Source organism: Spermophilus citellus (genome assembly GCF_964194105.1).
Source record: "Spermophilus citellus genome assembly, chromosome: 9".
In the NCBI taxonomy this organism is placed as follows: domain Eukaryota; kingdom Metazoa; phylum Chordata; class Mammalia; order Rodentia; family Sciuridae; genus Spermophilus; species Spermophilus citellus.
In genome coordinates, this window is record NC_138191.1 from 131674800 (window position 1) to 131685135 (window position 10336).

The window sequence follows — 10336 nt, forward strand, 5'->3', positions numbered from 1 at the left end:
CCTTGCAGCTTGGCTTATGCTGGCTTGGTTGAGGGATGGGCTCCCAGGGACCACCCGCCAGGGGGACGGCTGCTGGGCCAGCAGGACAGTGGGGGGTTAGGACAAGCCCCTCCCCCCACCCCCCCCCCCGCTTCTCCAAGGCACGGGTAACAGGGGACCCCTGCCAGGAGAGGGGACGGGGACCTGGAGGTGCTCCCAGGTCGGACCTGGAGGTGGTATGAGGCTTGTGCAAAGCTGACCCTACCCCAGCACCCCACCCACCCGCCCTGCTGGAGAGCGGCCTGGGCGCAGAGGGAGGGTCCAGTCACACTCCAGGAGGCTCCATCGATCCTGGGGAAGTTCTGCCCCCCACGCTCTGCCGGAAAGCACCAGGAAGAGGACAGCAGTCAAGGAAGCCCGAGTCGAGGCTTGAAGCCATCCCTGGACACGGGACCAGAGCAGGCGCAGTCCAGCCTTGACATGGTTCTCCAGCAGACGGATGGACTGAGCCAGGCCCCTGTCACCACAGACGTCACCTGGGAGGACAGCTGAGAAGGAAGACACACAAGGTCTGGGGGAGAAAAGCACCAGATCCACAGTCACCTTCGGGTGAGGCACAGAAGATGGACAATAGGCCTTCATTCAACAAAGAGCACCCGGGAAGGTCCCTGTCCCGTTCCAGAGCCCGAGGTGGCCGGGAAGCAGGGAACCACATGACATGACTTCAGCTGGGGGCCACTGCCGCCTTTGACGAGGCAGAGGCAGGTGGGGAGGCAGGGCTCCCTGTGCCTGTGCGGGGGCCTCCCTCCGCCTTCCCTGGCCAGCATGGCCCCATGGCTGTCCAGCAGGACAGGAGAGCTGCTCCCTTCACCACCAGCACTGCGACAGACAGGCCCCACGCCGACATGGAGATGGGCTGGGCTACCACCGGAGACTGCAAGAGCCTGGGTGGCACCTGGATGGGGAAGAGGCCTTGGAGCTGAGCTGTGACAACAGAGTGACGCACATTACTCTCTCCAAGTAAATTAAACCCATTCATCACTGTAATTAGCAGAGCTGCCCAGCAGGCCTCCAGCCTGGCTGTCCACAGGCCGCCAAGGCTCTCCCCATGGCCTGGGTGGCCTCCCCACACTTGGCTGGTGTAAGAGGCCTGGGGTTAGCTGCCAGGTCCACGAGGGGAGGTTGGAGGATGGGCAGGCGGGAGGCCACTGTCCTTCCATACATCCCCTTTGGCCTCAAGACTCTTGGTTTACCTGAACAGCCAGAGTCCACTAGCATGTGAGCACCAGTCCCAGACCCCCCAGCCTCAGATTTCCTGGCCCCCAGGGAGGATTGGCTCCTCCTCTTTTGCACCTAGAGTCTCCCACGCTTATGCCCCTTGTGAACTTAGCACATGGCATTACAATTGCAATTGGTCGGGTATGCATCTCTCTGTACCTCACGAGACAAGAGGGGGTTATGGTGTTCCCAAGAGCTAGCCCAGCATTGGGTACATAGTAGCTGCTCAGTAAATCTGTTGTGTGACAAATCAGTGAATCTGTGCTTGAGGAACAGGAAAGCAGCTGATGACCTGCCCTGAGCCACACAGTGCTCTTCTGGCTTCCAGTGGGCTGGGCTTGAGCAGGAGGCAGGACACAGGAGGGAAGGTAGAGCCTGGGCCCCCACACACACACCCCAAGACACCCAGGCTCCTCTTCTACGCACCTCACATCTCCTAGGATCTGCATTTTAATACTGAAGACTCTGATCTCACTAACCAGAGCCTCCTGTATCTCCAGATGGGGTCAACACAGCAGGACATCTCTGTCTCTGGAAGCCTCTCGGCAAAATGCATCCCCAGGGCCAGTCCTTCTGCCCCATCCCACCCCTCATCACCCCAGAAAGGCACATGGCCATGCTGGGAGCGCCCTCTGGTGGCAGATGGGCCCTGCCGCTCCGTTTGGCCTTGACCTGTGCAGGATGATCAGGTGGGTGTCCCAGGACAATGAAGCAGCCTGGGGACTGGAGGCTACTCATCCTTTGATGGTGAGAACACGTGACAGTGCTCAGGAAACGGGGAGAGGCCTCCTGGTGCGAATGAGAGCAGAGAAACACTAGAGGTGAGGCTGTGGGAGGACCTGCCAGTTGCCAGGGGTGGCAGGCCAGGGATCGAGATGGAAATCGAGTCCAAGTGAGGCTCCTCTTGGGAGTGAGAGGTGGCATGGGGTGGGCGCTGTGTGAGTGGAACGAGCCCTGTGACTCACGCACTGTGGGCTCTGTGCGGCTCTGGAGTCAGCACACCTGAGGGAGCGGTACCTCACGCCTCCGAACCTCAGTTTCTTCCCCAGCAGAATAAGACTCTGACGCCTGCCTGGAGGTGAGACAGAACAGGGTGTTCACCACTCCAGCAAGCAATGGCCAGGGACCCTCAGTCCCTGCTCTTGGGCATGGTCTCCCCCTGGCCCACCACCTGGCCCCACTATTTTTCTTCTTCCCAAATGGAACTCATGCTGGTATTGACATTGGGTAACTGGTCCTGACCCGGACCCCTCTCTTGCAGGAAAGTGGGGAGTTTCTACCTGTGATGAACCAATGGCTGAGCCCTCTGGGGACTCCCTGAATCCTCTCCTGGAAAAATTCTGGAAAAGGGGGGTCTCCTGAGGCAGGTGGGAATGTCCTTGGCCAAAGGACGGGAGGACTGAGGTTTTCCTAGGATCTCACCTATCAGTTATTTCTGCAGCCCAGCCCTCCTCTCATTCTGATTGGTCCTGGTGAAGCTGTCAATCCAGTGGGCACCTGGCTGGGATAAGCCAATCAGAGCCTGCACTCATTCCTGCAGCAACAGTGGTGGGCTTGTGACCCAGGCAAAGCCACTCCCATCCCTGTGGAATGCAAGCTGCAGGTGGGCAGGGACTTGTCCAGGGCCTTCCCAAGTGGCAGGGTTCTGTATATACTCACTGGTTTATCAGGCGAATCTGATGGAGTCGCCAGGCGCGTGGTGCTGCTGTGGGGCTGGCCTCAGGGACCTGGGCTACGACTAGCCATGCACTATCTTGTATATGTTAGAAATGGGGGACTCCTCCTGGCAGATGAATTAGGGAAATGTCCCTCTGGGTCAAAACTTCCTTGTACCGGGGCACGAAGGGTGGCAAGCAGAGCACTGGGGATGTTTCAGCTCCTACTCGGCCTCTCAGTGGGGCCTTTGAGTAGTGCCCAGATGCCAACATACGTGGCCCCTGCCTTGTCCGCCATGAACTGCTGGTGAATGAGGCCCCAGAAAGAGACAGACAGATGGCACCATCTGATCCCTAGGTCCACCCTGGACTCCCCTGTCTTGTGAGTGCCTTTTCTGCTTCAGCTACTGAAGTGACTTGCTACGGAAGCGTCCTGACGGGGACTGCCAGCCCAGTCTCTGCCTCACAGCTCTCAAGGTCCTCGGGGACCTGGCCCCGTCCCTCCAAGCCCCACCTGCTCCATGGACATGAAGGGCATCCAGATGGAGACTGGCTCTGTAGGTCGGGGGCGGGGGTGCACCCCTGTCATCCCAGCAACTCCGGAGGCTGAGGCAGTAGGATCACAAGTTCAAAGCCAGCCTCAGCAACTTAGTGAGACCCTGTCTCAAAATAAAAAAATAAAAAGGGCTGAGGATGTGGCTCAGTGGTTAAGCACCCCTGGGTTCCATCCCTGGTACAAAAACAAAAACAAACACACAAACAAAAACCTCTGCAGTCTATAGGATCGGGGCTCACCTTCAAAGAACGAGACCTGATTCTAGATCTAACATTTATTCTCCGGAGACAGCAGGGCTGGGTTTGGATCCAGCTCATCACTTACCACCCCTGTTATCTGGGGCAGTTACTTAACGCACTGGGCCTCAGCTTTCTCAATGTGGAATGGGGATGGTGGCAGGACCTGCTTCAGGAGATTATAAGCACATGATGACCTGCATGATTAGTGTGTAAAGTCACGTCGTGTGGAGTCTTATTACTTCCAGGTGCTCTTGAGGAAGTCCTTCTCCTCTGGAGAATGGGAATAGGAGTCCCGAGTGCAGAAGGCTGTTGGGAGGGCTAGGTGAGGTGGCTGGCAGGCGGGCGGTGTTCAGTGTTAGATGAACCTAAATCTTCCTTTGTTTCTCTGAAACCTTTGAGCTCAGTTCTCCTCCTGCCAGAGCCCAGCGGAGACAGGCCATCACTTCAGCTAGAAGCCGGACAAGGAGGAAATAAATTCTCATGCATATGATTCCTGAGTGAAAGTCCCCTGGGAGGCTGCTGGCAAGGGGCCCACGATGCACCGCAGGGGCTCACTTCCTGCTGGCTCCTGCCTGCTCCCTGCTCGCTGGCTTGCTCGCCCTCAGGGGACAAGGCAAGGGGAGTGGAAAGGAAATTGAAAAGGCTTTGATTTGCTGGGAGCCTGCCTGGCTGGGGAACCACTGAGTCCTAAAGCCCAGGCTGCCACTCCTGGTTCTATGGGTCCTTCTCTGCTGATCCTGTAATTAGTCTGGGGAGCATTTGGGGCATCCCTGGGGGACGATCTAAGGAGGATGAGAAGGCCAGGTGGGAGCACTGAGGCAGGGCAGCAACGCAGAGGGGAACCACCCCAGTGGACCCCTAAGCTGGAGGAGCAGCAGGGTCCCACCTGACCCTGACCTCCCAAACTGACACAGCCTCTGGGCTCCCCTTGGGCTCCCCAGTGCAAGCCACGATCCGCAGCCAGCCAGCCTGGCCCATGACAGCCTTGTAACTGCAGCACAGGGCCGGGAGGAGCGAGTTTCCCCATCTGTAAAATGGGAATAAGCCACGTTGGCCAAGTCTACCTAGGAGAGAGCATGAAGGCGCCAGGAAATCCAGATGCGGACGCCAACCAGGTGGGTGATGGAGTGCAGCGTCCTGAGCTCAGAGTGAACTTGATTCTCTCCTACGGAGATGAGGAAACTGAGAAGGGGAGGTGACCCGGTCGGGTCCCAGCAGATGCTGTGATCAAGTCTCTTTGATCTCAGTTTTCTTGTCTGTAGAATGGGAGGGTAGTGAGAAGAACAGGGGAAAATCAATCATCCATGCAGTGCGTGGCGCCTAAGAAATGCTCATCACGAGGGCTGACCACAGCGCCGTGCCTCCGTGGCAGGCACTCGGTGCTGGTGTTAGTAGCTGCTCCTGTTTCTGTTTCTCTCTCTCCTAGAAACCTGTTTGCTGTCATAAAAGCAGACTCCTGGCTTGGAGGTGCCTGGGAAGGGGAGGGCCTCTGGTGGCGTCCCAGTCCCAGGAGGCTTGCGCTGCGAACTCCTCTCTAGCTCCTGCTGCAGTTTCCATCCGAGCACATCACTCTCGGCCCAGCACCGGTGTCGGATCGGCATGGAGAGGAGAGCGAAGCGCCCCAGTAGCTGCTGGGAAATCCTATAAGAGCGCTTCTCCGTTTCCCTAATTTTCAGAGATGGAGACCTCCGCTTCCAGCCTAAATCTACTTCCTAGGACTTGAGCCGTCACCGATGTGCAGCTAATGGAAGGGTTAGGAGTGCGGAGCTGTTGATAAGCCCCTCTGCTGCCGCTCCAGCTGCAGAGCTGCTGCCCGCGGGCCTTTGAAGCAGAGCAGGACCCTCTAAGGTGGATCACTTAACACCTCCCTTCCTGGAGGGGGAAGGAAGCCGGCCACCGCCTCCTCCTCCCCACGCACCCCTCCTGCTTCCAGCTGTCCTTCAGGGAGACAGGGGAGGTGGGGTCCAGGCTGGCACATGCTTCCAGAATTCCCACAAGAAGGAGGCCTGGATGTGATGGTGACGAGGGATGCACAACAGAGAGATGGTGCTGAAGGCCCCTAAATGTACTCTTAACAGGGGCTAAAATGACACTTTGTTATGTATACATTAACATCTTTGATAATTTTTAAAATTAAAACAAAGAAGACCGGATTGGGGATGTGGCTCAAGCGGTAACGTGCTCGCCTGGCATGCACGGGTGCTGGGTTCGATCCTCAGCACCATAAAAATAAAATAAAACAAAGATGTGTGTCCACCGAAAGCTAAAAAATAAATATTAAAAAAAAAAAAAACAAAGAAGACCACAGCCCTTGGCCTTTGGCTACACTCATAGCCCAGGAAGAATCCTTCTCTGAACACTAGGGCAAAGCTGAACTGAGGCTCCACAGCCTGCGACCCAGAGGGACCTCCAAGAGACTAACCTCTGTCTTTCTTGCTGTACTCTGGACCCCAATCTCTACATGATGATTGTGGTTTCCTTGTGGAAAGGGAAATCAGCGTCACCTGACCCACGTAATAACATAAGATTGGCAGCCTGGGCTCTGGGGGAGAATGATTGGGATTCAACTCCTAGCTCGGCCACATCAGAGCTGTGTGGCTTCAGCAAGCTACTTACCTTCTCTGGGCACCAGTTTCCTCATCTGTGAAACAGGAAGCACATTCCCCACAGAGAGGCTGGGAGGAGTTCAGGATCCTTCCGTGTCTGGGACCATGCCGACCTGTGGCCAGCTCTGCGTGAGGGGTACACTCCTGGTTCCCAGCTTCCCCGGCGCACAGGCACACTCGCAGCTTCTTCTCTGGAGATGACAGATGTGCCGATGACAACTGCAGCAAGGGACGGGGGTGGGGGTGGCAGAGGTTGCGGGGGGGGGGGGGTCAGCAAGGATCAGCCTCCCCCACTGAGGTTGCTCATACCATGATTCTGAAAAAGGGTGCTGGGGACACTCTGGTCGCAGATGCAGCCACCCCAGGGACCCCTGGTAGCCCAGCCATTGGCCATGGTTGCCAGGAGTCTGGGGAGTCTGTGAGCACCCTGTAGGACAGAGTGTGGCTTCTGAGGCCAGCTCAGCTTCTTCTGTCTTGTACCCCTCAGTCTAGGGAGGCCCCCGCGTGAGGCAAGACCCCGGGGAGGGAGCCCTGAGCCTCTGGCAGCAGCCAGCACCATGAGGTGGGCCCTCTGGGAGCAGATCCTGCCTCTGGGTCGAGCCCTCAGGAGGCCACAGCCCCAGCGCACACCCTGAGCTGAGCGTCCCGAGCTCCTGACCCAGAGAGGCCAGCAGGGACGGAGATGCTGACGGCTGTTTGAAGCTGCTAAGTTTGGGGGTGATTAACCAACACAGGTGGGGAGGAGGTGGGCAGGCGAGACCAGGTGACCTCACCCTGCAGTGTGGAGGGCCCTGGAGGACTTCCGGGGTCACCCTGCACTTCCACCTGACCTCTATTCTTGAGCCCCACTCTGTGTCGCCCCATCTGGAACACCTGACTTCCGCCTCTGTGCCCTCACTACGCTGCTCCAGGCTGATGGGGTGGGGCCCTGTGGCCATGGGGCTGGCGGCTGTGTCTCATAGAGATGGCAGAGCTGATGCTCAGAGAGGCTCTGCAGAGCCAGAGCCCTGTAGATTTTAATTCTTTCCCTCTTTAATCTTTCATTCTCCTCCCTCGGTTCACAGGTTCCACACGCACTGCAGAGTCTTAAGAGCCAAAGGCCACCACCACAGGCACAAACCGCCCCTCCCCCTGCCTCTACAGGAGAAGGGCCCGCGGGTTGAGGGACCCAGGAACCTCAGCCCCAGAATGCCATTTCCTTTTGTTTCCGCCTCTGTCCTGCCCAAATCCTGAAGTCCCCCCACAAGAACTGGGGTCTGGGGGACTCATTACCCCTGAAGTGACCAAGCCCAGGGACTCACCAGGTGGAGTGGGGCAGGATAACAAACTGGTCAAGACCAGAGACTTGAAGTCAGAGAGACCTGGGACAAATCCAAGCTCCGCCCTTTCTGGCTGTGGGACCTCAGACAAATGACGGGGTATCTTTGGGCTGCAACAAAGCACTCAGTAAGTAGGAGCACCTAGGACGAGCGTCTGCAGGTGACCTCCCTGACCTCAGGCACCCACAGCTGCCCTCAGCCTTCCTCTGGGCAAACAAGCAAGCCAGGAGCTCTCTCCAGCCCCTAGCACCGGCTGGGCTGAGAAGCCAGGTGACATCAGGACATTAAGACATCTATCCTTCAGGCCAGGAATTCGCACAGAACAAATTCATTCTGTGCCATGAAGACCTGGGCGGGCCCTGCTCGGGGCATTTGAGGTCTGAATTGCTGCCTTGGCACTTTGGAAACACAGAAAGGAGAAATGAGCTCCGGGTCTCTGGGGAAAGACCTTTAAATCTGTTTCAGAAATCAGATTTGTCTGATGGCTGCGCATCTGCCCTCCAGGCCTGGAACGAATGTCAGGGGCCCTGGAGGGCTCCCTGAACCCCAGAAAACAGTGCTCCAGGCAGGGCAGGGTTCAGGCGGATAGCAGGGCACGGGCACAGGGACACATAGAGCCTCCTGAGTGATACCCTGTCCCCAGACCCACAGAGGTTCGAGGACGGCAGGAGAGAAGAGCAACTTGTGGTGTCAGAAAGAGCAGCTCTGAACCTGAAGGGTCAGCCGGGCAGCAGCCCAGGCCTGGCCGCCAGGCAAGCCCCGCCCCCTCCCCAAGGCAGGGCGTCCAGTTCCTCTCCTCCCCAGGCTGCCCACACGTTCACTCATTCACTAAGATGGCCCCAGGCGGCAGGGGACAGGGAGGAAGGGTAGAGCTGACCACAATTCAGGTTCTGAACTCTGGATAGCTCCCCCTCTGGCAGTCCCTCGGGAGTAAGGGGTGCCAAAGGTGACCACATCTTTCCAAGACCGACTGGGAAAGGCTCCACAGAGGAGGGCATATTTGAGCTGGGTCTTGAAGACTGAGTAGGAGTTTGTCTTAGGAAAGAGGAGCAGGGAGGCATTCGAGCAGAGAAAGCGGCGTAGTGGGGGCACAGAGGCGGAAGTCAGGTGTTCCAGATGGGGCGACACAGAGTGGGGCTCAAGAATAGAGGTCAGGTGGAAGTGCAGGGTGACCCCGGAAGTCCTCCAGGGCCCTCCACACTGCAGGGTGAGGTCACCTGGTCTCGCCTGCCCACCTCCTCCCCACCTGTGTTGGTTAATCACCCCCAAACTTAGCAGCTTCAAACAGCCGTCAGCATCTCCGTCCCTGCTGGCCTCTCTGGGTCAGGAGCTCGGGACGCTCAGCTCAGGGTGTGCGCTGGGGCTGTGGCCTCCTGAGGGCTCGACCCAGAGGCAGGATCTGCTCCCAGAGGGCCCACCCCATGGTGCTGGCTGCTGCAGGAGGCTCGGGGCTCCCTGGGGCCTTGCCACGTGTGAGGGGCCTTCCTAGAGCGAGGGGTACAAGAGGGAACATGCTGAGCTGCCACGTTCTTTATAAACTGGCCTTGGGGGTTGCGGTTCTCCATGGTGGCCCACTGGTCACTCAGTTCAGCTCTCTCAGGATGAGAGATGACCACCCGCAGATGGGAATATCCGGAACTGGAGATTACCGGGGCCATCTTGGAGGCTGGCCGCCACGCCACCTCCCTGGGTAGCCCTAGTCACCACAAGCCCAGACTTCAGAATTTCAAGGAAGCAAGAGACTTGGCAGCTGGCCCCTCCAGCAGTTTCCAGGATGCTCCTAGAGACAGCTTCCAGCAGCAACTGGTCTGCTGCGCAGGTTGGGCATGGCTGATGCTGACCTCCTGAGGAAGGGGCCTGGGGTCACAAGGATAATCTGTGTCCCCAAACAGGGACTCTGCCAATACATGAGACTGAGCCCTCTTTGGCTACTGCTCAGCTGCCTTCACAGCTTCTGGAGTGGTTATCCCCAAAGGATGCCCCAGACGTGCCCTTCAGCCAGTCCCTAAGATGCTGCCCACGCCTGTCAGGGACCAGCCATGCCCACGACATCTATGCAGGGGCCTGGGTCCCACTCAGAAGTTAGTGTGGGATGACCTGCCTGGGTCCTGGGCTGTCCCGCCCTGCCTGCCCCTGGGGCCACACGGGCCGAGTGTCATTGGCATGCCAGGCGGCGCCTGCAGACAATTTTATCACTCTCTGTATAATGTGTAAATACCATTAAGTTAGACAGATTTTCTCATTAATTCTCAGTCCCGGTGACAGACCAGGAATTAACACAATTGATTTTCCAGTCCCTACTCATTATCAATCATCCCCCAGAACTTAGTCACATTTCATCTGTTCCACCTGAGCCCTAGAAGCTGTTTGGGCGCTTCGACATTATATCAAACTAATACAGAGCCACGGGCACCGCCGTGTCAGCCTGGAACTGGTGGGGACGAGCAGACACAGATCCTGGGAAGAGAGCTGCTTCTGGAGCTTCTCAGGGGGCGGAATGGACAGAGCCCAGGTGGGATGATCCTGTCCCCCAGGATGTGGCACTGGCCCATGGGTGCCAGGCAAGGGCTTTGGTAACTCTATCAATTGTGGACGGCTGCGTGACCAACGCCCCAAGACTTAATGGCTTAGAGCAGCAGTTGTTCATTTGCTCATGTTCGTGGGTGGATCCCAGGCTGTGCTCACCCAGGTGGCTGCAGCCAGC

General features: G+C 57.7%; 1 long non-coding RNA gene across 1 annotated transcript; it reads right to left on the reverse strand.

Moving 5' to 3' along the window:
* Nucleotides 1–262: 262 nt before the first annotated feature.
* Nucleotides 263–6528, reverse strand: LOC308656335. The gene is made up of 5 exons (XR_014023704.1): nt 6324–6528; nt 4772–4963; nt 3708–4155; nt 2917–3571; nt 263–2329 (listed from the first exon to the last, which is right to left on the reverse strand). It is a non-coding gene; the product is annotated as an uncharacterized lncRNA (long non-coding RNA).
* Nucleotides 6529–10336: the final 3808 nt, after the last annotated feature.